This window comes from Rana temporaria, chromosome 3, assembly GCF_905171775.1.
Source record: "Rana temporaria chromosome 3, aRanTem1.1, whole genome shotgun sequence".
In the NCBI taxonomy this organism is placed as follows: domain Eukaryota; kingdom Metazoa; phylum Chordata; class Amphibia; order Anura; family Ranidae; genus Rana; species Rana temporaria.
This window is the reverse complement of record NC_053491.1, coordinates 212,667,103-212,686,590: the sequence shown is the minus strand read 5'-3', so window position 1 is coordinate 212,686,590 and position 19,488 is coordinate 212,667,103. Positions and strand designations below refer to the sequence as shown.

General features: G+C 51.0%; 88 non-coding genes across 88 annotated transcripts; all 88 read left to right on the top strand.

Moving 5' to 3' along the window:
- Positions 1–2,594: 2,594 nt before the first annotated feature.
- Positions 2,595–2,667, top strand: TRNAV-AAC. The gene has a single exon. It is a non-coding gene; the product is annotated as a tRNA-Val (tRNA).
- Positions 2,668–2,786: 119 nt separating this feature from the next.
- TRNAV-UAC lies at positions 2,787–2,859 on the top strand. Its single transcript has one exon. It is a non-coding gene; the product is annotated as a tRNA-Val (tRNA).
- A 111-nt stretch (positions 2,860–2,970) lies between these two features.
- TRNAV-CAC lies at positions 2,971–3,043 on the top strand. The gene has a single exon. It is a non-coding gene; the product is annotated as a tRNA-Val (tRNA).
- Positions 3,044–3,160: 117 nt separating this feature from the next.
- TRNAV-AAC lies at positions 3,161–3,233 on the top strand. Its single transcript has one exon. It is a non-coding gene; the product is annotated as a tRNA-Val (tRNA).
- Positions 3,234–3,352: 119 nt separating this feature from the next.
- On the top strand, positions 3,353–3,425 carry TRNAV-UAC. The gene has a single exon. It is a non-coding gene; the product is annotated as a tRNA-Val (tRNA).
- Positions 3,426–3,536: 111 nt separating this feature from the next.
- TRNAV-UAC lies at positions 3,537–3,609 on the top strand. The gene has a single exon. It is a non-coding gene; the product is annotated as a tRNA-Val (tRNA).
- A 111-nt stretch (positions 3,610–3,720) lies between these two features.
- Positions 3,721–3,793, top strand: TRNAV-CAC. Its single transcript has one exon. It is a non-coding gene; the product is annotated as a tRNA-Val (tRNA).
- A 117-nt stretch (positions 3,794–3,910) lies between these two features.
- TRNAV-AAC lies at positions 3,911–3,983 on the top strand. The gene has a single exon. It is a non-coding gene; the product is annotated as a tRNA-Val (tRNA).
- A 120-nt stretch (positions 3,984–4,103) lies between these two features.
- Positions 4,104–4,176, top strand: TRNAV-UAC. Its single transcript has one exon. It is a non-coding gene; the product is annotated as a tRNA-Val (tRNA).
- Positions 4,177–4,479: 303 nt separating this feature from the next.
- On the top strand, positions 4,480–4,552 carry TRNAV-UAC. Its single transcript has one exon. It is a non-coding gene; the product is annotated as a tRNA-Val (tRNA).
- A 111-nt stretch (positions 4,553–4,663) lies between these two features.
- Positions 4,664–4,736, top strand: TRNAV-UAC. Its single transcript has one exon. It is a non-coding gene; the product is annotated as a tRNA-Val (tRNA).
- Positions 4,737–4,847: 111 nt separating this feature from the next.
- Positions 4,848–4,920, top strand: TRNAV-CAC. The gene has a single exon. It is a non-coding gene; the product is annotated as a tRNA-Val (tRNA).
- Positions 4,921–5,037: 117 nt separating this feature from the next.
- On the top strand, positions 5,038–5,110 carry TRNAV-AAC. Its single transcript has one exon. It is a non-coding gene; the product is annotated as a tRNA-Val (tRNA).
- Positions 5,111–5,229: 119 nt separating this feature from the next.
- TRNAV-UAC lies at positions 5,230–5,302 on the top strand. The gene has a single exon. It is a non-coding gene; the product is annotated as a tRNA-Val (tRNA).
- Positions 5,303–5,413: 111 nt separating this feature from the next.
- TRNAV-CAC lies at positions 5,414–5,486 on the top strand. The gene has a single exon. It is a non-coding gene; the product is annotated as a tRNA-Val (tRNA).
- Positions 5,487–5,603: 117 nt separating this feature from the next.
- TRNAV-AAC lies at positions 5,604–5,676 on the top strand. Its single transcript has one exon. It is a non-coding gene; the product is annotated as a tRNA-Val (tRNA).
- Positions 5,677–5,796: 120 nt separating this feature from the next.
- TRNAV-UAC lies at positions 5,797–5,869 on the top strand. The gene has a single exon. It is a non-coding gene; the product is annotated as a tRNA-Val (tRNA).
- A 111-nt stretch (positions 5,870–5,980) lies between these two features.
- TRNAV-CAC lies at positions 5,981–6,053 on the top strand. The gene has a single exon. It is a non-coding gene; the product is annotated as a tRNA-Val (tRNA).
- Positions 6,054–6,170: 117 nt separating this feature from the next.
- Positions 6,171–6,243, top strand: TRNAV-AAC. Its single transcript has one exon. It is a non-coding gene; the product is annotated as a tRNA-Val (tRNA).
- A 119-nt stretch (positions 6,244–6,362) lies between these two features.
- TRNAV-UAC lies at positions 6,363–6,435 on the top strand. Its single transcript has one exon. It is a non-coding gene; the product is annotated as a tRNA-Val (tRNA).
- Positions 6,436–6,546: 111 nt separating this feature from the next.
- TRNAV-CAC lies at positions 6,547–6,619 on the top strand. The gene has a single exon. It is a non-coding gene; the product is annotated as a tRNA-Val (tRNA).
- Positions 6,620–6,730: 111 nt separating this feature from the next.
- TRNAV-CAC lies at positions 6,731–6,803 on the top strand. Its single transcript has one exon. It is a non-coding gene; the product is annotated as a tRNA-Val (tRNA).
- Positions 6,804–6,920: 117 nt separating this feature from the next.
- TRNAV-AAC lies at positions 6,921–6,993 on the top strand. Its single transcript has one exon. It is a non-coding gene; the product is annotated as a tRNA-Val (tRNA).
- A 120-nt stretch (positions 6,994–7,113) lies between these two features.
- On the top strand, positions 7,114–7,186 carry TRNAV-UAC. The gene has a single exon. It is a non-coding gene; the product is annotated as a tRNA-Val (tRNA).
- A 111-nt stretch (positions 7,187–7,297) lies between these two features.
- Positions 7,298–7,370, top strand: TRNAV-CAC. Its single transcript has one exon. It is a non-coding gene; the product is annotated as a tRNA-Val (tRNA).
- Positions 7,371–7,487: 117 nt separating this feature from the next.
- Positions 7,488–7,560, top strand: TRNAV-AAC. The gene has a single exon. It is a non-coding gene; the product is annotated as a tRNA-Val (tRNA).
- Positions 7,561–7,681: 121 nt separating this feature from the next.
- On the top strand, positions 7,682–7,754 carry TRNAV-UAC. Its single transcript has one exon. It is a non-coding gene; the product is annotated as a tRNA-Val (tRNA).
- Positions 7,755–7,865: 111 nt separating this feature from the next.
- On the top strand, positions 7,866–7,938 carry TRNAV-CAC. The gene has a single exon. It is a non-coding gene; the product is annotated as a tRNA-Val (tRNA).
- A 117-nt stretch (positions 7,939–8,055) lies between these two features.
- On the top strand, positions 8,056–8,128 carry TRNAV-AAC. Its single transcript has one exon. It is a non-coding gene; the product is annotated as a tRNA-Val (tRNA).
- A 120-nt stretch (positions 8,129–8,248) lies between these two features.
- On the top strand, positions 8,249–8,321 carry TRNAV-UAC. Its single transcript has one exon. It is a non-coding gene; the product is annotated as a tRNA-Val (tRNA).
- Positions 8,322–8,432: 111 nt separating this feature from the next.
- TRNAV-CAC lies at positions 8,433–8,505 on the top strand. Its single transcript has one exon. It is a non-coding gene; the product is annotated as a tRNA-Val (tRNA).
- Positions 8,506–8,622: 117 nt separating this feature from the next.
- TRNAV-AAC lies at positions 8,623–8,695 on the top strand. Its single transcript has one exon. It is a non-coding gene; the product is annotated as a tRNA-Val (tRNA).
- Positions 8,696–8,815: 120 nt separating this feature from the next.
- Positions 8,816–8,888, top strand: TRNAV-UAC. The gene has a single exon. It is a non-coding gene; the product is annotated as a tRNA-Val (tRNA).
- A 111-nt stretch (positions 8,889–8,999) lies between these two features.
- On the top strand, positions 9,000–9,072 carry TRNAV-CAC. Its single transcript has one exon. It is a non-coding gene; the product is annotated as a tRNA-Val (tRNA).
- Positions 9,073–9,189: 117 nt separating this feature from the next.
- Positions 9,190–9,262, top strand: TRNAV-AAC. The gene has a single exon. It is a non-coding gene; the product is annotated as a tRNA-Val (tRNA).
- A 120-nt stretch (positions 9,263–9,382) lies between these two features.
- TRNAV-UAC lies at positions 9,383–9,455 on the top strand. The gene has a single exon. It is a non-coding gene; the product is annotated as a tRNA-Val (tRNA).
- A 111-nt stretch (positions 9,456–9,566) lies between these two features.
- On the top strand, positions 9,567–9,639 carry TRNAV-CAC. Its single transcript has one exon. It is a non-coding gene; the product is annotated as a tRNA-Val (tRNA).
- Positions 9,640–9,756: 117 nt separating this feature from the next.
- On the top strand, positions 9,757–9,829 carry TRNAV-AAC. Its single transcript has one exon. It is a non-coding gene; the product is annotated as a tRNA-Val (tRNA).
- A 120-nt stretch (positions 9,830–9,949) lies between these two features.
- Positions 9,950–10,022, top strand: TRNAV-UAC. Its single transcript has one exon. It is a non-coding gene; the product is annotated as a tRNA-Val (tRNA).
- Positions 10,023–10,133: 111 nt separating this feature from the next.
- TRNAV-CAC lies at positions 10,134–10,206 on the top strand. The gene has a single exon. It is a non-coding gene; the product is annotated as a tRNA-Val (tRNA).
- Positions 10,207–10,323: 117 nt separating this feature from the next.
- On the top strand, positions 10,324–10,396 carry TRNAV-AAC. Its single transcript has one exon. It is a non-coding gene; the product is annotated as a tRNA-Val (tRNA).
- Positions 10,397–10,515: 119 nt separating this feature from the next.
- On the top strand, positions 10,516–10,588 carry TRNAV-UAC. The gene has a single exon. It is a non-coding gene; the product is annotated as a tRNA-Val (tRNA).
- A 111-nt stretch (positions 10,589–10,699) lies between these two features.
- TRNAV-UAC lies at positions 10,700–10,772 on the top strand. Its single transcript has one exon. It is a non-coding gene; the product is annotated as a tRNA-Val (tRNA).
- Positions 10,773–10,883: 111 nt separating this feature from the next.
- On the top strand, positions 10,884–10,956 carry TRNAV-CAC. Its single transcript has one exon. It is a non-coding gene; the product is annotated as a tRNA-Val (tRNA).
- Positions 10,957–11,073: 117 nt separating this feature from the next.
- Positions 11,074–11,146, top strand: TRNAV-AAC. The gene has a single exon. It is a non-coding gene; the product is annotated as a tRNA-Val (tRNA).
- Positions 11,147–11,266: 120 nt separating this feature from the next.
- Positions 11,267–11,339, top strand: TRNAV-UAC. Its single transcript has one exon. It is a non-coding gene; the product is annotated as a tRNA-Val (tRNA).
- A 111-nt stretch (positions 11,340–11,450) lies between these two features.
- On the top strand, positions 11,451–11,523 carry TRNAV-CAC. The gene has a single exon. It is a non-coding gene; the product is annotated as a tRNA-Val (tRNA).
- A 117-nt stretch (positions 11,524–11,640) lies between these two features.
- Positions 11,641–11,713, top strand: TRNAV-AAC. The gene has a single exon. It is a non-coding gene; the product is annotated as a tRNA-Val (tRNA).
- A 120-nt stretch (positions 11,714–11,833) lies between these two features.
- Positions 11,834–11,906, top strand: TRNAV-UAC. The gene has a single exon. It is a non-coding gene; the product is annotated as a tRNA-Val (tRNA).
- A 111-nt stretch (positions 11,907–12,017) lies between these two features.
- TRNAV-CAC lies at positions 12,018–12,090 on the top strand. The gene has a single exon. It is a non-coding gene; the product is annotated as a tRNA-Val (tRNA).
- A 117-nt stretch (positions 12,091–12,207) lies between these two features.
- Positions 12,208–12,280, top strand: TRNAV-AAC. Its single transcript has one exon. It is a non-coding gene; the product is annotated as a tRNA-Val (tRNA).
- Positions 12,281–12,400: 120 nt separating this feature from the next.
- TRNAV-UAC lies at positions 12,401–12,473 on the top strand. The gene has a single exon. It is a non-coding gene; the product is annotated as a tRNA-Val (tRNA).
- A 111-nt stretch (positions 12,474–12,584) lies between these two features.
- TRNAV-CAC lies at positions 12,585–12,657 on the top strand. The gene has a single exon. It is a non-coding gene; the product is annotated as a tRNA-Val (tRNA).
- Positions 12,658–12,774: 117 nt separating this feature from the next.
- On the top strand, positions 12,775–12,847 carry TRNAV-AAC. Its single transcript has one exon. It is a non-coding gene; the product is annotated as a tRNA-Val (tRNA).
- Positions 12,848–12,967: 120 nt separating this feature from the next.
- TRNAV-UAC lies at positions 12,968–13,040 on the top strand. Its single transcript has one exon. It is a non-coding gene; the product is annotated as a tRNA-Val (tRNA).
- A 111-nt stretch (positions 13,041–13,151) lies between these two features.
- On the top strand, positions 13,152–13,224 carry TRNAV-CAC. Its single transcript has one exon. It is a non-coding gene; the product is annotated as a tRNA-Val (tRNA).
- Positions 13,225–13,341: 117 nt separating this feature from the next.
- Positions 13,342–13,414, top strand: TRNAV-AAC. The gene has a single exon. It is a non-coding gene; the product is annotated as a tRNA-Val (tRNA).
- A 119-nt stretch (positions 13,415–13,533) lies between these two features.
- TRNAV-UAC lies at positions 13,534–13,606 on the top strand. The gene has a single exon. It is a non-coding gene; the product is annotated as a tRNA-Val (tRNA).
- A 111-nt stretch (positions 13,607–13,717) lies between these two features.
- Positions 13,718–13,790, top strand: TRNAV-UAC. The gene has a single exon. It is a non-coding gene; the product is annotated as a tRNA-Val (tRNA).
- A 111-nt stretch (positions 13,791–13,901) lies between these two features.
- TRNAV-CAC lies at positions 13,902–13,974 on the top strand. The gene has a single exon. It is a non-coding gene; the product is annotated as a tRNA-Val (tRNA).
- A 117-nt stretch (positions 13,975–14,091) lies between these two features.
- TRNAV-AAC lies at positions 14,092–14,164 on the top strand. The gene has a single exon. It is a non-coding gene; the product is annotated as a tRNA-Val (tRNA).
- A 120-nt stretch (positions 14,165–14,284) lies between these two features.
- On the top strand, positions 14,285–14,357 carry TRNAV-UAC. Its single transcript has one exon. It is a non-coding gene; the product is annotated as a tRNA-Val (tRNA).
- A 111-nt stretch (positions 14,358–14,468) lies between these two features.
- On the top strand, positions 14,469–14,541 carry TRNAV-CAC. Its single transcript has one exon. It is a non-coding gene; the product is annotated as a tRNA-Val (tRNA).
- A 117-nt stretch (positions 14,542–14,658) lies between these two features.
- Positions 14,659–14,731, top strand: TRNAV-AAC. Its single transcript has one exon. It is a non-coding gene; the product is annotated as a tRNA-Val (tRNA).
- A 120-nt stretch (positions 14,732–14,851) lies between these two features.
- On the top strand, positions 14,852–14,924 carry TRNAV-UAC. Its single transcript has one exon. It is a non-coding gene; the product is annotated as a tRNA-Val (tRNA).
- A 111-nt stretch (positions 14,925–15,035) lies between these two features.
- Positions 15,036–15,108, top strand: TRNAV-CAC. Its single transcript has one exon. It is a non-coding gene; the product is annotated as a tRNA-Val (tRNA).
- Positions 15,109–15,225: 117 nt separating this feature from the next.
- On the top strand, positions 15,226–15,298 carry TRNAV-AAC. The gene has a single exon. It is a non-coding gene; the product is annotated as a tRNA-Val (tRNA).
- Positions 15,299–15,418: 120 nt separating this feature from the next.
- Positions 15,419–15,491, top strand: TRNAV-UAC. Its single transcript has one exon. It is a non-coding gene; the product is annotated as a tRNA-Val (tRNA).
- A 111-nt stretch (positions 15,492–15,602) lies between these two features.
- TRNAV-CAC lies at positions 15,603–15,675 on the top strand. The gene has a single exon. It is a non-coding gene; the product is annotated as a tRNA-Val (tRNA).
- A 117-nt stretch (positions 15,676–15,792) lies between these two features.
- Positions 15,793–15,865, top strand: TRNAV-AAC. Its single transcript has one exon. It is a non-coding gene; the product is annotated as a tRNA-Val (tRNA).
- A 120-nt stretch (positions 15,866–15,985) lies between these two features.
- Positions 15,986–16,058, top strand: TRNAV-UAC. The gene has a single exon. It is a non-coding gene; the product is annotated as a tRNA-Val (tRNA).
- Positions 16,059–16,169: 111 nt separating this feature from the next.
- TRNAV-CAC lies at positions 16,170–16,242 on the top strand. The gene has a single exon. It is a non-coding gene; the product is annotated as a tRNA-Val (tRNA).
- A 117-nt stretch (positions 16,243–16,359) lies between these two features.
- On the top strand, positions 16,360–16,432 carry TRNAV-AAC. The gene has a single exon. It is a non-coding gene; the product is annotated as a tRNA-Val (tRNA).
- Positions 16,433–16,552: 120 nt separating this feature from the next.
- On the top strand, positions 16,553–16,625 carry TRNAV-UAC. Its single transcript has one exon. It is a non-coding gene; the product is annotated as a tRNA-Val (tRNA).
- A 111-nt stretch (positions 16,626–16,736) lies between these two features.
- Positions 16,737–16,809, top strand: TRNAV-CAC. Its single transcript has one exon. It is a non-coding gene; the product is annotated as a tRNA-Val (tRNA).
- A 117-nt stretch (positions 16,810–16,926) lies between these two features.
- Positions 16,927–16,999, top strand: TRNAV-AAC. The gene has a single exon. It is a non-coding gene; the product is annotated as a tRNA-Val (tRNA).
- A 120-nt stretch (positions 17,000–17,119) lies between these two features.
- On the top strand, positions 17,120–17,192 carry TRNAV-UAC. Its single transcript has one exon. It is a non-coding gene; the product is annotated as a tRNA-Val (tRNA).
- A 296-nt stretch (positions 17,193–17,488) lies between these two features.
- On the top strand, positions 17,489–17,561 carry TRNAV-CAC. The gene has a single exon. It is a non-coding gene; the product is annotated as a tRNA-Val (tRNA).
- A 120-nt stretch (positions 17,562–17,681) lies between these two features.
- TRNAV-UAC lies at positions 17,682–17,754 on the top strand. Its single transcript has one exon. It is a non-coding gene; the product is annotated as a tRNA-Val (tRNA).
- A 111-nt stretch (positions 17,755–17,865) lies between these two features.
- TRNAV-CAC lies at positions 17,866–17,938 on the top strand. Its single transcript has one exon. It is a non-coding gene; the product is annotated as a tRNA-Val (tRNA).
- Positions 17,939–18,055: 117 nt separating this feature from the next.
- On the top strand, positions 18,056–18,128 carry TRNAV-AAC. The gene has a single exon. It is a non-coding gene; the product is annotated as a tRNA-Val (tRNA).
- Positions 18,129–18,248: 120 nt separating this feature from the next.
- Positions 18,249–18,321, top strand: TRNAV-UAC. The gene has a single exon. It is a non-coding gene; the product is annotated as a tRNA-Val (tRNA).
- A 111-nt stretch (positions 18,322–18,432) lies between these two features.
- On the top strand, positions 18,433–18,505 carry TRNAV-CAC. Its single transcript has one exon. It is a non-coding gene; the product is annotated as a tRNA-Val (tRNA).
- Positions 18,506–18,622: 117 nt separating this feature from the next.
- Positions 18,623–18,695, top strand: TRNAV-AAC. Its single transcript has one exon. It is a non-coding gene; the product is annotated as a tRNA-Val (tRNA).
- Positions 18,696–18,815: 120 nt separating this feature from the next.
- TRNAV-UAC lies at positions 18,816–18,888 on the top strand. Its single transcript has one exon. It is a non-coding gene; the product is annotated as a tRNA-Val (tRNA).
- A 111-nt stretch (positions 18,889–18,999) lies between these two features.
- On the top strand, positions 19,000–19,072 carry TRNAV-CAC. Its single transcript has one exon. It is a non-coding gene; the product is annotated as a tRNA-Val (tRNA).
- Positions 19,073–19,189: 117 nt separating this feature from the next.
- On the top strand, positions 19,190–19,262 carry TRNAV-AAC. The gene has a single exon. It is a non-coding gene; the product is annotated as a tRNA-Val (tRNA).
- A 120-nt stretch (positions 19,263–19,382) lies between these two features.
- Positions 19,383–19,455, top strand: TRNAV-UAC. The gene has a single exon. It is a non-coding gene; the product is annotated as a tRNA-Val (tRNA).
- The last annotated feature ends 33 nt before the right edge of the window (positions 19,456–19,488 follow it).

Here is a 19,488-nt window from a genome sequence, read left to right as displayed (position 1 = left end):
CGCGTAGTGTTTACGCGCGGACTTCTGTACGATGGTTAGTACAACCATCGTACAGAAGCCCTCTGGCAGGCATGTACACAGACAGAATTCTCACCGCTCTAGGTGAGCCTCGTGATGATCAGGGGTTGTTGAACCACCAGGGTGCTGGCAATGCGGTAATGGCAAAAAACAAAAGAACAAAAGCTGGACAGCCGCACTCCAAAATTTTCTTTAAAAGAGATGTCTTTATTTTCAACTGTGCATACAGTCACTGCAAGCCCACAAAAATCAGTATGGCCAACGTTTCGCACTGGCGTCAGTGCTTAGTCATGGCCATGACTAAGCACTGACGCCAGTGCGAAACGTTGGCCATACTGATTTTTGTGGGCTTGCAGTGACTGTATGCACAGTTGAAAATAAAGACATCTCTTTTAAAGAAAATTTTGGAGTGCGGCTGTCCAGCTTTTGTTCTTTTGTTTTTTGGCAGGCATGTACGGTGAAAACGGTCCGACGGACCGCTTTCATCGTACATGTTTGCTCGTGTGTACCGGGCCTTAGTCTGAGGGTGGTAAGCAGATGACAGAGAAAGTTACATTTTCAGAATTTGGCATAGTGCTTTCCAGAAGCGAAAGGAAAACTGGACCCCCCTGTCAGATACAATGTTTGTTGGCACCCCATGCTGTGTTATGATCGCCCGGATAAACACTGGAGCGATCTTCATGGCAGATGGTGTGTTCTTTAGGGATATGAAGTGGGCCATCTTGGATAGATGGTCGACCACTACAAATATGGCCATATGTTCTTCAGAAGGGGGCAGATCAACTATAAAGTCCATTTCAATAATGCTCCAGGGTCTGTCAGGGATTGGTAGTGGTCTAAGGAGACCCCAGGACTTGGTCCTGGCAGACTTGATTTGGGAACAGAGGGCACATGACTTAACGTATTCCCTGCAATCTCTATGTGGACCCCAAAATGACCAGCCAGAGGATGGTCGTGGCATAGGCTCAGTACTTTTGTCTGGAACCTCTCTGGTACAAAAATGTTACTGTCCTTCCAAAGCATCCCATCCTTGGGTATCAGGGTTACTCCTGGTGGTCAGGATACCCCCACTGAGGCTTGTTTTAGACTGGACATCAGGTCTGTCTGGAGAAGTAGAAAGTTGCCTTCAGATAAGATGGTATCCGGGACAGAGGTTTGGGGTCATCGTACATGCGAGAGAGATGTTTTTGGACCCGGGTTGGTAGGTGATATGGAATGAAAATCTGGAAAATAATAGTGCCCATCACGCTTGGCGTGGCTTCAGACATTTGGCTCTTCGCAGATATTTCAGAATTTTGTGATCAGTGTAGATAAGTATGGGATGTGTCGCTCCCTCCAACATGTATCGCCATTCTTCAAGCGCGGCTTTAATGGTCATAAGTTTACAATCACCGACGTGGTAATTCTTCTTGGCAGGAGAAGGCTTACGGGAGAAGAAAGCTATGGGGTGCATAAGATCCTTGAGGCCTTAGCTCTAAGAGATAACTGACCCCACTGCCGTTTCTGAAGCGTCTACATCAAGTAGGTAAGGAAGCGAGGGGTCCGGATGGCTCAGGATGGGGGCTGAGGTAAAGAATCCCTTTAGAGTAGAAATAGCTGCATGTGCCTCGAAATTCCAATGGAATCGGATGTTTTGTTTTGTTAGCTGGGTGATCGGGATATGATAGAAGAAAATCCTTTAATAAACCTTCTGTAAAAATTTGTAAAGCCAACAAAACGTTGCACCCCCTTTTTGTCTGAGGGTGCAGGCCATTCCGGAACAGCTGTGACTTTTTGTGGGTCCATCTTGAATCCCTCCGTGGAAATTACTAGGCCCAAGAACTGGATACTCTGCTGCTCAAACTCACATTTTTCTGGTTTGGCGCAAAGCCCATGCTGATGGAGTTGGCAGAGTACCATCTTGAAATGACTTTGATGCTGATCCAAGGATGTGGAAAAAATCAGGATAGAAGTAAATTATTACGAAGATATCTAGGTAGTCTCTGAAGATATCATTTACGAAGTGCTGGAAGGTGGCAGGGGCATTACACAGGCAGAAGGGCATCACTAGGTATTCATAGTGGCCGAACCTGGTACGGAAGGCTGCTTTCCATTCGTCCCCTGCACAAATACGGACCAAATTGTAGGCCCCTCGAAGACTGAGCTTGGTGAACACAGCAGTAGTCCTTAGTCTCTGAAAGAGCTCGGGCACTAGGGGTAAAGGATATTGGAATTTGACCGTGACTTTATTCAGCTCTCGGTAGTCCACACAAGGACGTAACAAGTGGTCTCTTTTTTCTACAAAAAAGATTCCTGCCCCAGCTGGGGAGGTAGATGGTCAGATGAATCCCCTCTTAAGATTCTCTTCCACATACTCTTTTAATACCTCCAACTCCCGCTCAGATAGGCGAAAAATCCGTCCGAAGGGGATCTCAGCTCCAGGCAGCAACTTGATTGGGCAAACATAAGTAGAGATGCCCTGCCGGCTTTACACGATAAAGGTCCCCTGTTCGAAACAGGGCAGAAACACTGTGTACACGCTAGAGTTTTTTGACACAGTCACTTTCAGCAGCCATTTTCAACAGTAGCAAGAATGGGATTCTGTAGTGTAGTGGTTATCACGTTCGCCTAACACGCGAAAGGTCCCCGGTTCGAGACCGGGCAGAAACACTGTGCACACGCTTGTGCTTTTTGCAACAGTCCATGTGGCTTTCAGCAGCCCTTTTCACCCATGGTACTTTAGGGTAGCCTTTTTTCCCCCGCAAGGCACAGAAGGTCCGCAAGAATGGGTTTCTGTAGTGTAGTGGTTATCACGTTCGCTTTACACGCGAAAGGTCCCCGGTTCGAAACCGGGCAGAAACACAGTGTACACGCGAGAGCTTTTTGCCACAGTCGCTTTCAGCAGCCCTTTTCACCCATGGTACTTTAGCGTAGACTTTCGGTTTGCTAGGCACAGCAAAGCAGCAAGAATGGGTTTCTGTAGTGTAGTGGTTATCACGTTCGCCTCACACGCGAAAGGTCCCCGGTTCGAGACCGGGCAGAAACACTGTGCACACGCTGGTGCATTTTGCCACAGTCCATGTGGCTTTCAACAGCCCTTTTCACCCCTGGTACTTTAGCGTAGACTTTTGTTTGGCAAGGCACAGAACAGGAGCAAGAATGGGTTTCTGTAGTGTAGTGGTTATCACGTTCGCCTAACACGCGAAAGGTCCCCGGTTCGAGACCGGGCAGAAACACTGTGCACACGCTTGTGCTTTTTGCCACAGTCCATGTGGCTTTCAGCAGCCCTTTTCACCCATGGTACTTTAGGGTAGACTTTTTTTTCCCGCAAGGCACAGAACGGCCGCAAGAATGGGTTTCTGTAGTGTAGTGGTTATCACGTTCGCTTTACACGCGAAAGGTCCCCGGTTCGAAACCGGGCAGAAACACAGTGTACACGCGAGAGCTTTTTGCCACAGCCGCTTTCAGCAGCCCTTTTCACCCATGGTACTTTAGCATAGACTTTCGGTTTGCAAGGCACAGCAAAGCAGCAAGAATGTGTTTCTGTAGTGTAGTGATTATCACGTTCGCTTTACACGTGAAAGGTCCCCTGTTCGAAACCGGGCAGAAACACAGTGTACACACGAGAGCATTTTGCCACAGTCGCTTTCAGCAGCCCTTTTCACCCATGGTACTTTTACGTAGACTTTCGGTTTGCTAGGCACAGGAAAGCAGCAAGAATGGGTTTCTGTAGTGTAGTGGTTATCACGTTCGCCTCACACGCGAAAGGTCCCCGGTTCGAGACCGGGCAGAAACACTGTGCACACGCTGGTGCATTTTGCCACAGTCCATGTGGCTTTCAACAGCCCTTTTCACCCCTGGTACTTTAGCGTAGACTTTTGTTTGGCAAGGCACAGAACAGGAGCAAGAATGGGTTTCTGTAGTGTAGTGGTTATCACGTTCGCCTAACACGCGAAAGGTCCCCGGTTCGAGACCGGGCAGAAACACTGTGCACACGCTTGTGCTTTTTGCCACAGTCCATGTGGCTTCCAGCAGCCCTTTTCACCCATGGTACTTTAGGGTAGCCTTTTTTTCCCCCGCAAGGCACAGAAGGTCCGCAAGAATGGGTTTCTGTAGTGTAGTGGTTATCACGTTCGCTTTACACGCGAAAGGTCCCCGGTTCGAAACCGGGCAGAAACACAGTGTACACGCGAGAGCTTTTTGCCACAGTCGCTTTCAGCAGCCCTTTTCACCCATGGTACTTTAGCGTAGACTTTTGTTTGGCAAGGCACAGAACAGTAGCAAGAGAGGGTTTCTGTAGTGTAGTGGTTATCATGTTCACCTAACACGCGATAGGTCCGCGGTTCGAGACCGGGCAGAAACACTGTGCAAACGCTTGTGCTTTTTGCCACAGTCCATGTGGCTTTCAGCAGCCCTTTTCACCCATGGTACTTTAGGGTAGACTTTTTTTTCCCGCAAGGCACAGAAGGGTTGCAAGATTGGGTTTCTGTAGTGTAGTGGTTATCACGTTCGCTTTACACGCGAAAGGTCCCCGGTTCGAAACCGGGCAGAAACACAGTATACACGCGAGAGCTTTTTGCCACAGCCGCTTTCAGCAGCCCTTTTCACCCATGGTACTTTAGCGTAGACTTTCGGTTTGCAAGGCACAGCACAGCAGCAAGAATGAGTTTCTGTAGTGTAGTGGTTATCACGTTCGCTTTACACGCGAAAGGTCCCCGGTTCGAAACCGGGCAGAAACACAGTGTACACGCGAGAGCTTTTTGCCACAGTCGCTTTCAGCAGCCCTTTTCACCCATGGTACTTTAGCGTAGACTTTCGGTTTGCTAGGCACAGCAAAGCAGCAAGAATGGGTTTCTGTAGTGTAGTGGTTATCACGTTCGCCTCACACGCGAAAGGTCCCCGGTTCGAGACCGGGCAGAAACACTGTGCACACGCTGGTGCATTTTGCCACAGTCCATGTGGCTTTCAACAGCCCTTTTCACCCCTGGTACTTTAGCGTAGACTTTTGTTTGGCAAGGCACAGAACAGGAGCAAGAATGGGTTTCTGTAGTGTAGTGGTTATCACGTTCGCCTAACACGCGAAAGGTCCCCGGTTCGAGACCGGGCAGAAACACTGTGCACACGCTTGTGCTTTTTGCCACAGTCCATGTGGCTTCCAGCAGCCCTTTTCACCCATGGTACTTTAGGGTAGCCTTTTTTTCCCCGCAAGGCACAGAAGGTCCGCAAGAATGGGTTTCTGTAGTGTAGTGGTTATCACGTTCGCTTTACACGCGAAAGGTCCCCGGTTCGAAACCGGGCAGAAACACAGTGTACACGCGAGAGCTTTTTGCCACAGTCGCTTTCAGCAGCCCTTTTCACCCATGGTACTTTAGCGTAGACTTTCGGTTTGCTAGGCACAGCAAAGCAGCAAGAATGGGTTTCTGTAGTGTAGTGGTTATCACGTTCGCCTCACACGCGAAAGGTCCCCGGTTCGAGACCGGGCAGAAACACTGTGCACACGCTGGTGCATTTTGCCACAGTCCATGTGGCTTTCAACAGCCCTTTTCACCCCTGGTACTTTAGCGTAGACTTTTGTTTGGCAAGGCACAGAACAGGAGCAAGAATGGGTTTCTGTAGTGTAGTGGTTATCACGTTCGCCTAACACGCGAAAGGTCCCCGGTTCGAGACCGGGCAGAAACACTGTGCACACGCTTGTGCTTTTTGCCACAGTCCATGTGGCTTCCAGCAGCCCTTTTCACCCATGGTACTTTAGGGTAGCCTTTTTTTTCCCCGCAAGGCACAGAAGGTCCGCAAGAATGGGTTTCTGTAGTGTAGTGGTTATCACGTTCGCTTTACACGCGAAAGGTCCCCGGTTCGAAACCGGGCAGAAACACAGTGTACACGCGAGAGCTTTTTGCCACAGTCGCTTTCAGCAGCCCTTTTCACCCATGGTACTTTAGCGTAGACTTTCGGTTTGCTAGGCACAGCAAAGCAGCAAGAATGGGTTTCTGTAGTGTAGTGGTTATCACGTTCGCCTCACACGCGAAAGGTCCCCGGTTCGAGACCGGGCAGAAACACTGTGCACACGCTGGTGCATTTTGCCACAGTCCATGTGGCTTTCAACAGCCCTTTTCACCCCTGGTACTTTAGCGTAGACTTTTGTTTGGCAAGGCACAGAACAGGAGCAAGAATGGGTTTCTGTAGTGTAGTGGTTATCACGTTCGCCTAACACGCGAAAGGTCCCCGGTTCGAGACCGGGCAGAAACACTGTGCACATGCTTGTGCTTTTTGCCACAGTCGATGTGGCTTCCAGCAGCCCTTTTCACCCATGGTACTTTAGGGTAGACTTTTTTTCCCCGCAAGGCACAGAAGGGCCGCAAGAATGGGTTTCTGTAGTGTAGTGGTTATCACGTTCGCTTTACACGCGAAAGGTCCCCGGTTCGAAACCGGGCAGAAACACAGTGTACACACGAGAGCATTTTGCCACAGTCGCTTTCAGCAGCCCTTTTCACCCATGGTACTTTTACGTAGACTTTCGGTTTGCTAGGCACAGCAAAGCAGCAAGAATGGGTTTCTGTAGTGTAGTGGTTATCACGTTCGCCTCACACGCGAAAGGTCCCCTGTTCGAAACCGGGCAGAAACACAGTGTGCACGCTAGAGCTTTTTGCCACAGTCGCTTTCAGCAGCCCTTTTCACCCATGGTACTTTAGCGTAGACTTTCGGTTTGCAAGGCACAGGAAATCAGCAAGAATGGGTTTCTGTAGTGTAGTGGTTATCACGTTCGCCTCACACGCGAAAGGTCCCCGGTTCGAGACCGGGCAGAAACACTGTGCACACGCTGGTGCATTTTGCCACAGTCCATGTGGCTTTCAACAGCCCTTTTCACCCCTGGTACTTTAGCGTAGACTTTTGTTTGGCAAGGCACAGAACAGGAGCAAGAATGGGTTTCTGTAGTGTAGTGGTTATCACGTTCGCCTAACACGCGAAAGGTCCCCGGTTCGAGACCGGGCAGAAACACTGTGCACACGCTTGTGCTTTTTGCCACAGTCCATGTGGCTTCCAGCAGCCCTTTTCACCCATGGTACTTTAGGGTAGCCTTTTTTTTCCCCGCAAGGCACAGAAGGTCCGCAAGAATGGGTTTCTGTAGTGTAGTGGTTATCACGTTCGCTTTACACGCGAAAGGTCCCCGGTTCGAAACCGGGCAGAAACACAGTGTACACGCGAGAGCTTTTTGCCACAGTCGCTTTCAGCAGCCCTTTTCACCCATGGTACTTTAGCGTAGACTTTCGGTTTGCTAGGCACAGCAAAGCAGCAAGAATGGGTTTCTGTAGTGTAGTGGTTATCACGTTCGCCTCACACGCGAAAGGTCCCCGGTTCGAGACCGGGCAGAAACACTGTGCACACGCTGGTGCATTTTGCCACAGTCCATGTGGCTTTCAACAGCCCTTTTCACCCCTGGTACTTTAGCGTAGACTTTTGTTTGGCAAGGCACAGAACAGGAGCAAGAATGGGTTTCTGTAGTGTAGTGGTTATCACGTTCGCCTAACACGCGAAAGGTCCCCGGTTCGAGACCGGGCAGAAACACTGTGCACACGCTTGTGCTTTTTGCCACAGTCCATGTGGCTTCCAGCAGCCCTTTTCACCCATGGTACTTTAGGGTAGCCTTTTTTTTCCCCCGCAAGGCACAGAAGGTCCGCAAGAATGGGTTTCTGTAGTGTAGTGGTTATCACGTTCGCTTTACACGCGAAAGGTCCCCGGTTCGAAACCGGGCAGAAACACAGTGTACACGCGAGAGCTTTTTGCCACAGTCGCTTTCAGCAGCCCTTTTCACCCATGGTACTTTAGCGTAGACTTTCGGTTTGCTAGGCACAGCAAAGCAGCAAGAATGGGTTTCTGTAGTGTAGTGGTTATCACGTTCGCCTCACACGCGAAAGGTCCCCGGTTCGAGACCGGGCAGAAACACTGTGCACACGCTGGTGCATTTTGCCACAGTCCATGTGGCTTTCAACAGCCCTTTTCACCCCTGGTACTTTAGCGTAGACTTTTGTTTGGCAAGGCACAGAACAGGAGCAAGAATGGGTTTCTGTAGTGTAGTGGTTATCACGTTCGCCTAACACGCGAAAGGTCCCCGGTTCGAGACCGGGCAGAAACACTGTGCACACGCTTGTGCTTTTTGCCACAGTCCATGTGGCTTCCAGCAGCCCTTTTCACCCATGGTACTTTAGGGTAGCCTTTTTTTCCCCCGCAAGGCACAGAAGGTCCGCAAGAATGGGTTTCTGTAGTGTAGTGGTTATCACGTTCGCTTTACACGCGAAAGGTCCCCGGTTCGAAACCGGGCAGAAACACTGTGCACACGCGAGAGCTTTTTGCCACAGTCGCTTTCAGCAGCCCTTTTCACCCATGGTACTTTAGCGTAGACTTTCGGTTTGCTAGGCACAGCAAAGCAGCAAGAATGGGTTTCTGTAGTGTAGTGGTTATCACGTTCGCCTCACACGCGAAAGGTCCCCGGTTCGAGACCGGGCAGAAACACTGTGCACACGCTGGTGCATTTTGCCACAGTCCATGTGGCTTTCAACAGCCCTTTTCACCCCTGGTACTTTAGCGTAGACTTTTGTTTGGCAAGGCACAGAACAGGAGCAAGAATGGGTTTCTGTAGTGTAGTGGTTATCACGTTCGCCTAACACGCGAAAGGTCCCCGGTTCGAGACCGGGCAGAAACACTGTGCACACGCTTGTGCTTTTTGCCACAGTCCATGTGGCTTCCAGCAGCCCTTTTCACCCATGGTACTTTAGGGTAGCCTTTTTTTCCCCCGCAAGGCACAGAAGGTCCGCAAGAATGGGTTTCTGTAGTGTAGTGGTTATCACGTTCGCTTTACACGCGAAAGGTCCCCGGTTCGAAACCGGGCAGAAACACAGTGTACACGCGAGAGCTTTTTGCCACAGTCGCTTTCAGCAGCCCTTTTCACCCATGGTACTTTAGCGTAGACTTTCGGTTTGCTAGGCACAGCAAAGCAGCAAGAATGGGTTTCTGTAGTGTAGTGGTTATCACGTTCGCCTCACACGCGAAAGGTCCCCGGTTCGAGACCGGGCAGAAACACTGTGCACACGCTGGTGCATTTTGCCACAGTCCATGTGGCTTTCAACAGCCCTTTTCACCCCTGGTACTTTAGCGTAGACTTTTGTTTCGCAAGGCACAGAACAGGAGCAAGAATGGGTTTCTGTAGTGTAGTGGTTATCACGTTCGCCTAACACGCGAAAGGTCCCCGGTTCGAGACCGGGCAGAAACACTGTGCACACGCTTGTGCTTTTTGCCACAGTCCATGTGGCTTCCAGCAGCCCTTTTCACCCATGGTACTTTAGGGTAGCCTTTTTTTCCCCCGCAAGGCACAGAAGGTCCGCAAGAATGGGTTTCTGTAGTGTAGTGGTTATCACGTTCGCTTTACACGCGAAAGGTCCCCGGTTCGAAACCGGGCAGAAACACAGTGTACACGCGAGAGCTTTTTGCCACAGTCGCTTTCAGCAGCCCTTTTCACCCATGGTACTTTAGCGTAGACTTTCGGTTTGCTAGGCACAGCAAAGCAGCAAGAATGGGTTTCTGTAGTGTAGTGGTTATCACGTTCGCCTCACACGCGAAAGGTCCCCGGTTCGAGACCGGGCAGAAACACTGTGCACACGCTGGTGCATTTTGCCACAGTCCATGTGGCTTTCAACAGCCCTTTTCACCCCTGGTACTTTAGCGTAGACTTTTGTTTGGCAAGGCACAGAACAGGAGCAAGAATGGGTTTCTGTAGTGTAGTGGTTATCACGTTCGCCTAACACGCGAAAGGTCCCCGGTTCGAGACCGGGCAGAAACACTGTGCACACGCTTGTGCTTTTTGCCACAGTCCATGTGGCTTCCAGCAGCCCTTTTCACCCATGGTACTTTAGGGTAGCCTTTTTTTCCCCCGCAAGGCACAGAAGGTCCGCAAGAATGGGTTTCTGTAGTGTAGTGGTTATCACGTTCGCTTTACACGCGAAAGGTCCCCGGTTCGAAACCGGGCAGAAACACAGTGTACACGCGAGAGCTTTTTGCCACAGTCGCTTTCAGCAGCCCTTTTCACCCATGGTACTTTAGCGTAGACTTTCGGTTTGCAAGGCACAGCAAAGCAGCAAGAATGGGTTTCTGTAGTGTAGTGGTTATCACGTTCGCCTCACACGCGAAAGGTCCCCGGTTCGAGACCGGGCAGAAACACTGTGCACACGCTGGTGCATTTTGCCACAGTCCATGTGGCTTTCAACAGCCCTTTTCACCCATGGTACTTTAGCGTAGACTTTTGTTTGGCAAGGCACAGAACAGTCGCAAGAATGGGTTTCTGTAGTGTAGTGGTTATCACGTTCACCTAACACGCGAAAGGTCCCTGGTTCGAGACCGGGCAGAAACACTGTGCACACGCTTGTGCATTTTGCCACAGTCCATGTGGCTTTCAGCAGCCCTTTTCACCCATGGTACTTTAGGGTAGACTTTTTTTTCCCGCAAGGCACAGAAGGGCCGCAAGAATGGGTTTCTGTAGTGTAGTGGTTATCACGTTTGCTTTACACGCGAAAGGTCCCCGGTTCGAAACCGGGCAGAAACACAGTGTACACGCGAGAGCTTTTTGCCACAGTCGCTTTCAGCAGCCCTTTTCACCCATGGTACTTTAGCATAGACTTTCGGTTTGCAAGGCACAGCAAAGCAGCAAGAATGTGTTTCTGTAGTGTAGTGGTTATCACGTTCGCTTTACACGTGAAAGGTCCCCGGTTCGAAACCGGGCAGAAACACAGTGTACACGCGAGAGCTTTTTGCCACAGTCGCTTTCAGCAGCCCTTTTCACCCATGGTACTTTAGCGTAGACTTTCGGTTTGCAAGGCACAGCAAAGCAGCAAGAATGGGTTTCTGTAGTGTAGTGGTTATCACGTTCGCCTCACACGCGAAAGGTCCCCGGTTCGAGACCGGGCAGAAACACTGTGCACACGCTGGTGCATTTTGCCACAGTCCATGTGGCTTTCAACAGCCCTTTTCACCCCTGGTACTTTAGCGTAGACTTTTGTTTGGCAAGGCACAGAACAGGAGCAAGAATGGGTTTCTGTAGTGTAGTGGTTATCACGTTCGCCTAACACGCGAAAGGTCCCCGGTTCGAGACCGGGCAGAAACACTGTGCACACGCTTGTGCTTTTTGCCACAGTCCATGTGGCTTCCAGCAGCCCTTTTCACCCATGGTACTTTAGGGTAGCCTTTTTTTCCCCCGCAAGGCACAGAAGGTCCGCAAGAATGGGTTTCTGTAGTGTAGTGGTTATCACGTTCGCTTTACACGCGAAAGGTCCCCGGTTCGAAACCGGGCAGAAACACAGTGTACACGCGAGAGCTTTTTGCCACAGTCGCTTTCAGCAGCCCTTTTCACCCATGGTACTTTAGCGTAGACTTTCGGTTTGCTAGGCACAGCAAAGCAGCAAGAATGGGTTTCTGTAGTGTAGTGGTTATCACGTTCGCCTCACACGCGAAAGGTCCCCGGTTCGAGACCGGGCAGAAACACTGTGCACACGCTGGTGCATTTTGCCACAGTCCATGTGGCTTTCAACAGCCCTTTTCACCCCTGGTACTTTAGCGTAGACTTTTGTTTGGCAAGGCACAGAACAGGAGCAAGAATGGGTTTCTGTAGTGTAGTGGTTATCACGTTCGCCTAACACGCGAAAGGTCCCCGGTTCGAGACCGGGCAGAAACACTGTGCACACGCTTGTGCTTTTTGCCACAGTCCATGTGGCTTCCAGCAGCCCTTTTCACCCATGGTACTTTAGGGTAGCCTTTTTTTCCCCCGCAAGGCACAGAAGGGCCGCAAGAATGGGTTTCTGTAGTGTAGTGGTTATCACGTTCGCTTTACACGCGAAAGGTCCCCGGTTCGAAACCGGGCAGAAACACAGTGTACACGCGAGAGCTTTTTGCCACAGTCGCTTTCAGCAGCCCTTTTCACCCATGGTACTTTAGCGTAGACTTTCGGTTTGCTAGGCACAGCAAAGCAGCAAGAATGGGTTTCTGTAGTGTAGTGGTTATCACGTTCGCCTCACACGCGAAAGGTCCCCGGTTCGAGACCGGGCAGAAACACTGTGCACACGCTGGTGCATTTTGCCACAGTCCATGTGGCTTTCAACAGCCCTTTTCACCCATGGTACTTTAGCGTAGACTTTTGTTTGGCAAGGCACAGAACAGGAGCAAGAATGGGTTTCTGTAGTGTAGTGGTTATCACGTTCGCCTAACACGCGAAAGGTCCCCGGTTCGAGACCGGGCAGAAACACTGTGCACACGCTTGTGCTTTTTGCCACAGTCCATGTGGCTTCCAGCAGCCCTTTTCACCCATGGTACTTTAGGGTAGCCTTTTTTTCCCCCGCAAGGCACAGAAGGTCCGCAAGAATGGGTTTCTGTAGTGTAGTGGTTATCACGTTCGCTTTACACGCGAAAGGTCCCCGGTTCGAAACCGGGCAGAAACACAGTGTACACGCGAGAGCTTTTTGCCACAGTCGCTTTCAGCAGCCCTTTTCACCCATGGTACTTTAGCGTAGACTTTCGGTTTGCTAGGCACAGCAAAGCAGCAAGAATGGGTTTCTGTAGTGTAGTGGTTATCACGTTCGCCTCACACGCGAAAGGTCCCCGGTTCGAGACCGGGCAGAAACACTGTGCACACGCTGGTGCATTTTGCCACAGTCCATGTGGCTTTCAACAGCCCTTTTCACCCCTGGTACTTTAGCGTAGACTTTTGTTTGGCAAGGCACAGAACAGGAGCAAGAATGGGTTTCTGTAGTGTAGTGGTTATCACGTTCGCCTAACACGCGAAAGGTCCCCGGTTCGAGACCGGGCAGAAACACTGTGCACACGCTTGTGCTTTTTGCCACAGTCCATGTGGCTTCCAGCAGCCCTTTTCACCCATGGTACTTTAGGGTAGCCTTTTTTTCCCCCGCAAGGCACAGAAGGTCCGCAAGAATGGGTTTCTGTAGTGTAGTGGTTATCACGTTCGCTTTACACGCGAAAGGTCCCCGGTTCGAAACCGGGCAGAAACACAGTGTACACGCGAGAGCTTTTTGCCACAGTCGCTTTCAGCAGCCCTTTTCACCCATGGTACTTTAGCGTAGACTTTCGGTTTGCTAGGCACAGCAAAGCAGCAAGAATGGGTTTCTGTAGTGTAGTGGTTATCACGTTCGCCTCACACGCGAAAGGTCCCCGGTTCGAGACCGGGCAGAAACACTGTGCACACGCTGGTGCATTTTGCCACAGTCCATGTCGCTTTCAACAGCCCTTTTCACCCATGGTACTTTAGCGTAGACTTTTGTTTGGCAAGGCACAGAACAGTCGCAAGAATGGGTTTCTGTAGTGTAGTGGTTATCACGTTCACCTAACACGCGAAAGGTCCCTGGTTCGAGACCGGGCAGAAACACTGTGCACACGCTTGTGCTTTTTGCCACAGTCCATGTGGCTTTCAGCAGCCCTTTTCACCCATGGTACTTTAGGGTAGACTTTTTTTTCCCGCAAGGCACAGAAGGGCCGCAAGAATGGGTTTCTGTAGTGTAGTGGTTATCACGTTTGCTTTACACGCGAAAGGTCCCCGGTTCGAAACCGGGCAGAAACACAGTGTACACGCGAGAGCTTTTTGCCACAGTCGCTTTCAGCAGCCCTTTTCACCCATGGTACTTTAGCGTAGACTTTCGGTTTGCAAGGCACAGCAAAGCAGCAAGAATGGGTTTCTGTAGTGTAGTGGTTATCACGTTCGCTTTACACGCGAAAGGTCCCCGGTTCGAAACCGGGCAGAAACACAGTGTACACGCGAGAGCTTTTTGCCACAGTCGCTTTCAGCAGCCCTTTTCACCCATGGTACTTTAGCGTAGACTTTCGGTTTGCTAGGCACAGCAAAGCAGCAAGAATGGGTTTCTGTAGTGTAGTGGTTATCACGTTTGCCTCACACGCGAAAGGTCCCCGGTTCGAGACCGGGCAGAAACACTGTGCACACGCTGGTGCATTTTGCCACAGTCCATGTGGCTTTCAACAGCCCTTTTCACCCCTGGTACTTTAGCGTAGACTTTTGTTTGGCAAGGCACAGAACAGGAGCAAGAATGGGTTTCTGTAGTGTAGTGGTTATCACGTTCGCCTAACACGCGAAAGGTCCCCGGTTCGAGACCGGGCAGAAACACTGTGCACACGCTTGTGCTTTTTGCCACAGTCCATGTGGCTTCCAGCAGCCCTTTTCACCCATGGTACTTTAGGGTAGCCTTTTTTTCCCCCGCAAGGCACAGAAGGTCCGCAAGAATGGGTTTCTGTAGTGTAGTGGTTATCACGTTTGCTTTACACGCGAAAGGTCCCCGGTTCGAAACCGGGCAGAAACACAGTGTACACGCGAGAGCTTTTTGCCACAGTCGCTTTCAGCAGCCCTTTTCACCCATGGTACTTTAGCGTAGACTTTCGGTTTGCTAGGCACAGCAAAGCAGCAAGAATGGGTTTCTGTAGTGTAGTGGTTATCACGTTCGCCTCACACGCGAAAGGTCCCCGGTTTGAGACCGGGCAGAAACACTGTGCACACGCTGGTGCATTTTGCCACAGTCCATGTGGCTTTCAACAGCCCTTTTCACCCCTGGTACTTTAGCGTAGACTTTTGTTTGGCAAGGCACAGAACAGGAGCAAGAATGGGTTTCTGTAGTGTAGTGGTTATCACGTTCGCCTAACACGCGAAAGGTCCCCGGTTCGAGACCGGGCAGAAACACTGTGCACACGCTTGTGCTTTTTGCCACAGTCCATGTGGCTTCCAGCAGCCCTTTTCACCCATGGTACTTTAGGGTAGCCTTTTTTTCCCCCGCAAGGCACAGAAGGTCCGCAAGAATGGGTTTCTGTAGTGTAGTGGTTATCACGTTCGCTTTACACGCGAAAGGTCCCCGGTTCGAAACCGGGCAGAAACACAGTGTACACGCGAGAGCTTTTTGCCACAGTCGCTTTCAGCAGCCCTTTTCACCCATGGTACTTTAGCGTAGACTTTCGGTTTGCTAGGCACAGCAAAGCAGCAAGAATGGGTTTCTGTAGTGTAGTGGTTATCACGTTCGCCTCACACGCGAAAGGTCCCCGGTTCGAGACCGGGCAGAAACACTGTGCACACGCTGGTGCATTTTGCCACAGTCCATGTGGCTTTCAACAGCCCTTTTCACCCCTGGTACTTTAGCGTAGACTTTTGTTTGGCAAGGCACAGAACAGGAGCAAGAATGGGTTTCTGTAGTGTAGTGGTTATCACGTTCGCCTAACACGCGAAAGGTCCCCGGTTCGAGACCGGGCAGAAACACTGTGCACACGCTTGTGCTTTTTGCCACAGTCCATGTGGCTTCCAGCAGCCCTTTTCACCCATGGTACTTTAGGGTAGCCTTTTTTTCCCCCGCAAGGCACAGAAGGTCCGCAAGAATGGGTTTCTGTAGTGTAGTGGTTATCACGTTCGCTTTACACGCGAAAGGTCCCCGGTTCGAAACCGGGCAGAAACACAGTGTACACGCGAGAGCTTTTTGCCACAGTCGCTTTCAGCAGCCCTTTTCACCCATGGTACTTTAGCGTAGACTTTCGGTTTGCTAGGCACAGCAAAGCAGCAAGAATGGGTTTCTGTAGTGTAGTGGTTATCACGTTCGCCTCACACGCGAAAGGTCCCCGGTTCGAGACCGGGCAGAAACACTGTGCACACGCTGGTGCATTTTGCCACAGTCCATGTGGCTTTCAACAGCCCTTTTCACCCCTGGTACTTTAGCGTAGACTTTTGTTTGGCAAGGCACAGAACAGGAGCAAGAATGGGTTTCTGTAGTGTAGTGGTTATCACGTTCGCCTAACACGCGAAAGGTCCCCGGTTCGAGACCGGGCAGAAACACTGTGCACACGCTTGTGCTTTTTGCCACAGTCCATGTGGCTTCCAGCAGCCCTTTTCACCCATGGTACTTTAGGGTAGCCTTTTTTTCCCCCGCAAGGCACAGAAGGTCCGCAAGAATGGGTTTCTGTAGTGTAGTGGTTATCACGTTCGCTTTACACGCGAAAGGTCCCCGGTTCGAAACCGGGCAGAAACACAGTGTACACGCGAGAGCTTTTTGCCACAGTCGCTTTCAGCAGCCCTTTTCACCCATGGTACTTTAGCGTAGACTTTCGGTTTGCTAGGCACAGCAAAGCAGCAAGAATGGGTTTCTGTAGTGTAGTGGTTATCACGTTCGCCTCACACGCGAAAGGTCCCCGGTTCGAGACCGGGCAGAAACACTGTGCACACGCTGGTGCATTTTGCCACAGTCCATGTGGCTTTCAACAGCCCTTTTCACCCCTGGTACTTTAGCGTAGACTTTTGTTTGGCAAGGCACAGAACAGGAGCAAGAATGGGTTTCTGTAGTGTAGTGGTTATCACGTTCGCCTAACACGCGAAAGGTCCCCGGTTCGAGACCGGGCAGAAACACTGTGCACACGCTTGTGCTTTTTGCCACAGTCCATGTGGCTTCCAGCAGCCCTTTTCACCCATGGTACTTTAGGGTAGCCTTTTTTTCCCCCGCAAGGCACAGAAGGTCCGCAAGAATGGGTTTCTGTAGTGTAGTGGTTATCACGTTCGCTTTACACGCGAAAGGTCCCCGGTTCGAAACCGGGCAGAAACACAGTGTACACGCGAGAGCTTTTTGCCACAGTCGCTTTCAGCAGCCCTTTTCACCCATGGTACTTTAGCGTAGACTTTCGGTTTGCTAGGCACAGCAAAGCAGCAAGAATGGGTTTCTGTAGTGTAGTGGTTATCACGTTCGCCTCACACGCGAAAGGTCCCCGGTTCGAGACCGGGCAGAAACACTGTGCACACGCTGGTGCATTTTGCCACAGTCCATGTGGCTTTCAACAGCCCTTTTCACCCCTGGTACTTTAGCGTAGACTTTTGTTTGGCAAGGCACAGAACAGGAGCAAGAATGGGTTTCTGTAGTGTAGTGGTTATCACGTTCGCCTAACACGCGAAAGGTCCCCGGTTCGAGACCGGGCAGAAACACTGTGCACACGCTTGTGCTTTTTGCCACAGTCCATGTGGCTTCCAGCAGCCCTTTTCACCCATGGTACTTTAGGGTAGCCTTTTTTTCCCCCGCAAGGCACAGAAGGTCCGCAAGAATGGGTTTCTGTAGTGTAGTGGTTATCACGTTCGCTTTACACGCGAAAGGTCCCCGGTTCGAAACCGGGCAGAAACACAGTGTACACGCGAGAGCTTTTTGCCACAGTCGCTTTCAGCAGCCCTTTTCACCCATGGTACTTTAGCGTAGACTTTCGGTTTGCTAGGCACAGCAAAGCAGCAAGAATGGGTTTCTGTAGTGTAGTGGTTATCACGTTCGCCTCACACGCGAAAGGTCCCCGAGACCGGGCAGAAACACTGTGCACACGCTGGTGCATTTTGCCACAGTCCATGTGGCTTTCAACAGCCCTTTTCACCCCTGGTACTTTAGCGTAGACTTTTGTTTGGCAAGGCACAGAACAGGAGCAAGAATGGGTTTCTGTAGTGTAGTGGTTATCACGTTCGCCTCACACGCGAAAGGTCCCCGGTTCGAGACCGGGCAGAAACACTGTGCACACGCTTGTGCTTTTTGCCACAGTCCATGTGGCTTCCAGCAGCCCTTTTCACCCATGGTACTTTAGGGTAGCCTTTTTTTCCCCCGCAAGGCACAGAAGGTCCGCAAGAATGGGTTTCTGTAGTGTAGTGGTTATCACGTTCGCTTTACACGCGAAAGGTCCCCGGTTCGAAACCGGGCAGAAACACAGTGTACACGCGAGAGCTTTTTGCCACAGTCGCTTTCAGCAGCCCTTTTCACCCATGGTACTTTAGCGTAGACTTTCGGTTTGCTAGGCACAGCAAAGCAGCAAGAATGGGTTTCTGTAGTGTAGTGGTTATCACGTTCGCCTCACACGCGAAAGGTCCCCGGTTCGAAACCGGGCAGAAACACTGTGCACACGCTGGTGCATTTTGCCACAGTCCATGTGGCTTTCAACAGCCCTTTTCACCCCTGGTACTTTAGCGTAGACTTTTGTTTGGCAAGGCACAGAACAGGAGCAAGAATGGGTTTCTGTAGTGTAGTGGTTATCACGTTCGCCTAACACGCGAAAGGTCCCCGGTTCGAGACCGGGCAGAAACACTGTGCACACGCTTGTGCTTTTTGCCACAGTCCATGTGGCTTCCAGCAGCCCTTTTCACCCATGGTACTTTAGGGTAGCCTTTTTTTCCCCCGCAAGGCACAGAAGGTCCGCAAGAATGGGTTTCTGTAGTGTAGTGGTTATCACGTTCGCTTTACACGCGAAAGGTCCCCGGTTCGAAACCGGGCAGAAACACAGTGTACACGCGAGAGCTTTTTGCCACAGTCGCTTTCAGCAGCCCTTTTCACCCATGGTACTTTAGCGTAGACTTTCGGTTTGCTAGGCACAGCAAAGCAGCAAGAATGGGTTTCTGTAGTGTAGTGGTTATCACGTTCGCCTCACACGCGAAAGGTCCCCGGTTTGAGACCGGGCAGAAACACTGTGCACACGCTGGTGCATTTTGCCACAGTCCATGTGGCTTTCAACAGCCCTTTTCACCCCTGGTACTTTAGCGTAGACTTTTGTTTGGCAAGGCACAGAACAGGAGCAAGAATGGGTTTCTGTAGTGTAGTGGTTATCACGTTCGCCTAACACGCGAAAGGTCCCCGGTTCGAGACCGGGCAGAAACACTGTGCACACGCTTGTGCTTTTTGCCACAGTCCATGTGGCTTCCAGCAGCCCTTTTCACCCATGGTACTTTAGGGTAGCCTTTTTTTCCCCCGCAAGGCACAGAAGGTCCGCAAGAATGGGTTTCTGTAGTGTAGTGGTTATCACGTTCGCTTTACACGCGAAAGGTCCCCGGTTCGAAACCGGGCAGAAACACAGTGTACACGCGAGAGCTTTTTGCCACAGTCGCTTTCAGCAGCCCTTTTCACCCATGGTACTTTAGCGTAGACTTTCGGTTTGCTAGGCACAGCAAAGCAGCAAGAATGGGTTTCTGTAGTGTAGTGGTTATCACGTTCGCCTCACACGCGAAAGGTCCCCGGTTCGAGACCGGGCAGAAACACTGTGCACACGCTGGTGCATTTTGCCACAGTCCATGTGGCTTTCAACAGCCCTTTTCACCCCTGGTACTTTAGCGTAGACTTTTGTTTGGCAAGGCACAGAACAGGAGCAAGAATGGGTTTCTGTAGTGTAGTGGTTATCACGTTCGCCTAACACGCGAAAGGTCCCCGGTTCGAGACCGGGCAGAAACACTGTGCACACGCTTGTGCTTTTTGCCACAGTCCATGTGGCTTCCAGCAGCCCTTTTCACCCATGGTACTTTAGGGTAGCCTTTTTTTCCCCCGCAAGGCACAGAAGGGCCGCAAGAATGGGTTTCTGTAGTGTAGTGGTTATCACGTTCGCTTTACACGCGAAAGGTCCCCGGTTCGAAACCGGGCAGAAACACAGTGTACACGCGAGAGCTTTTTGCCACAGTCG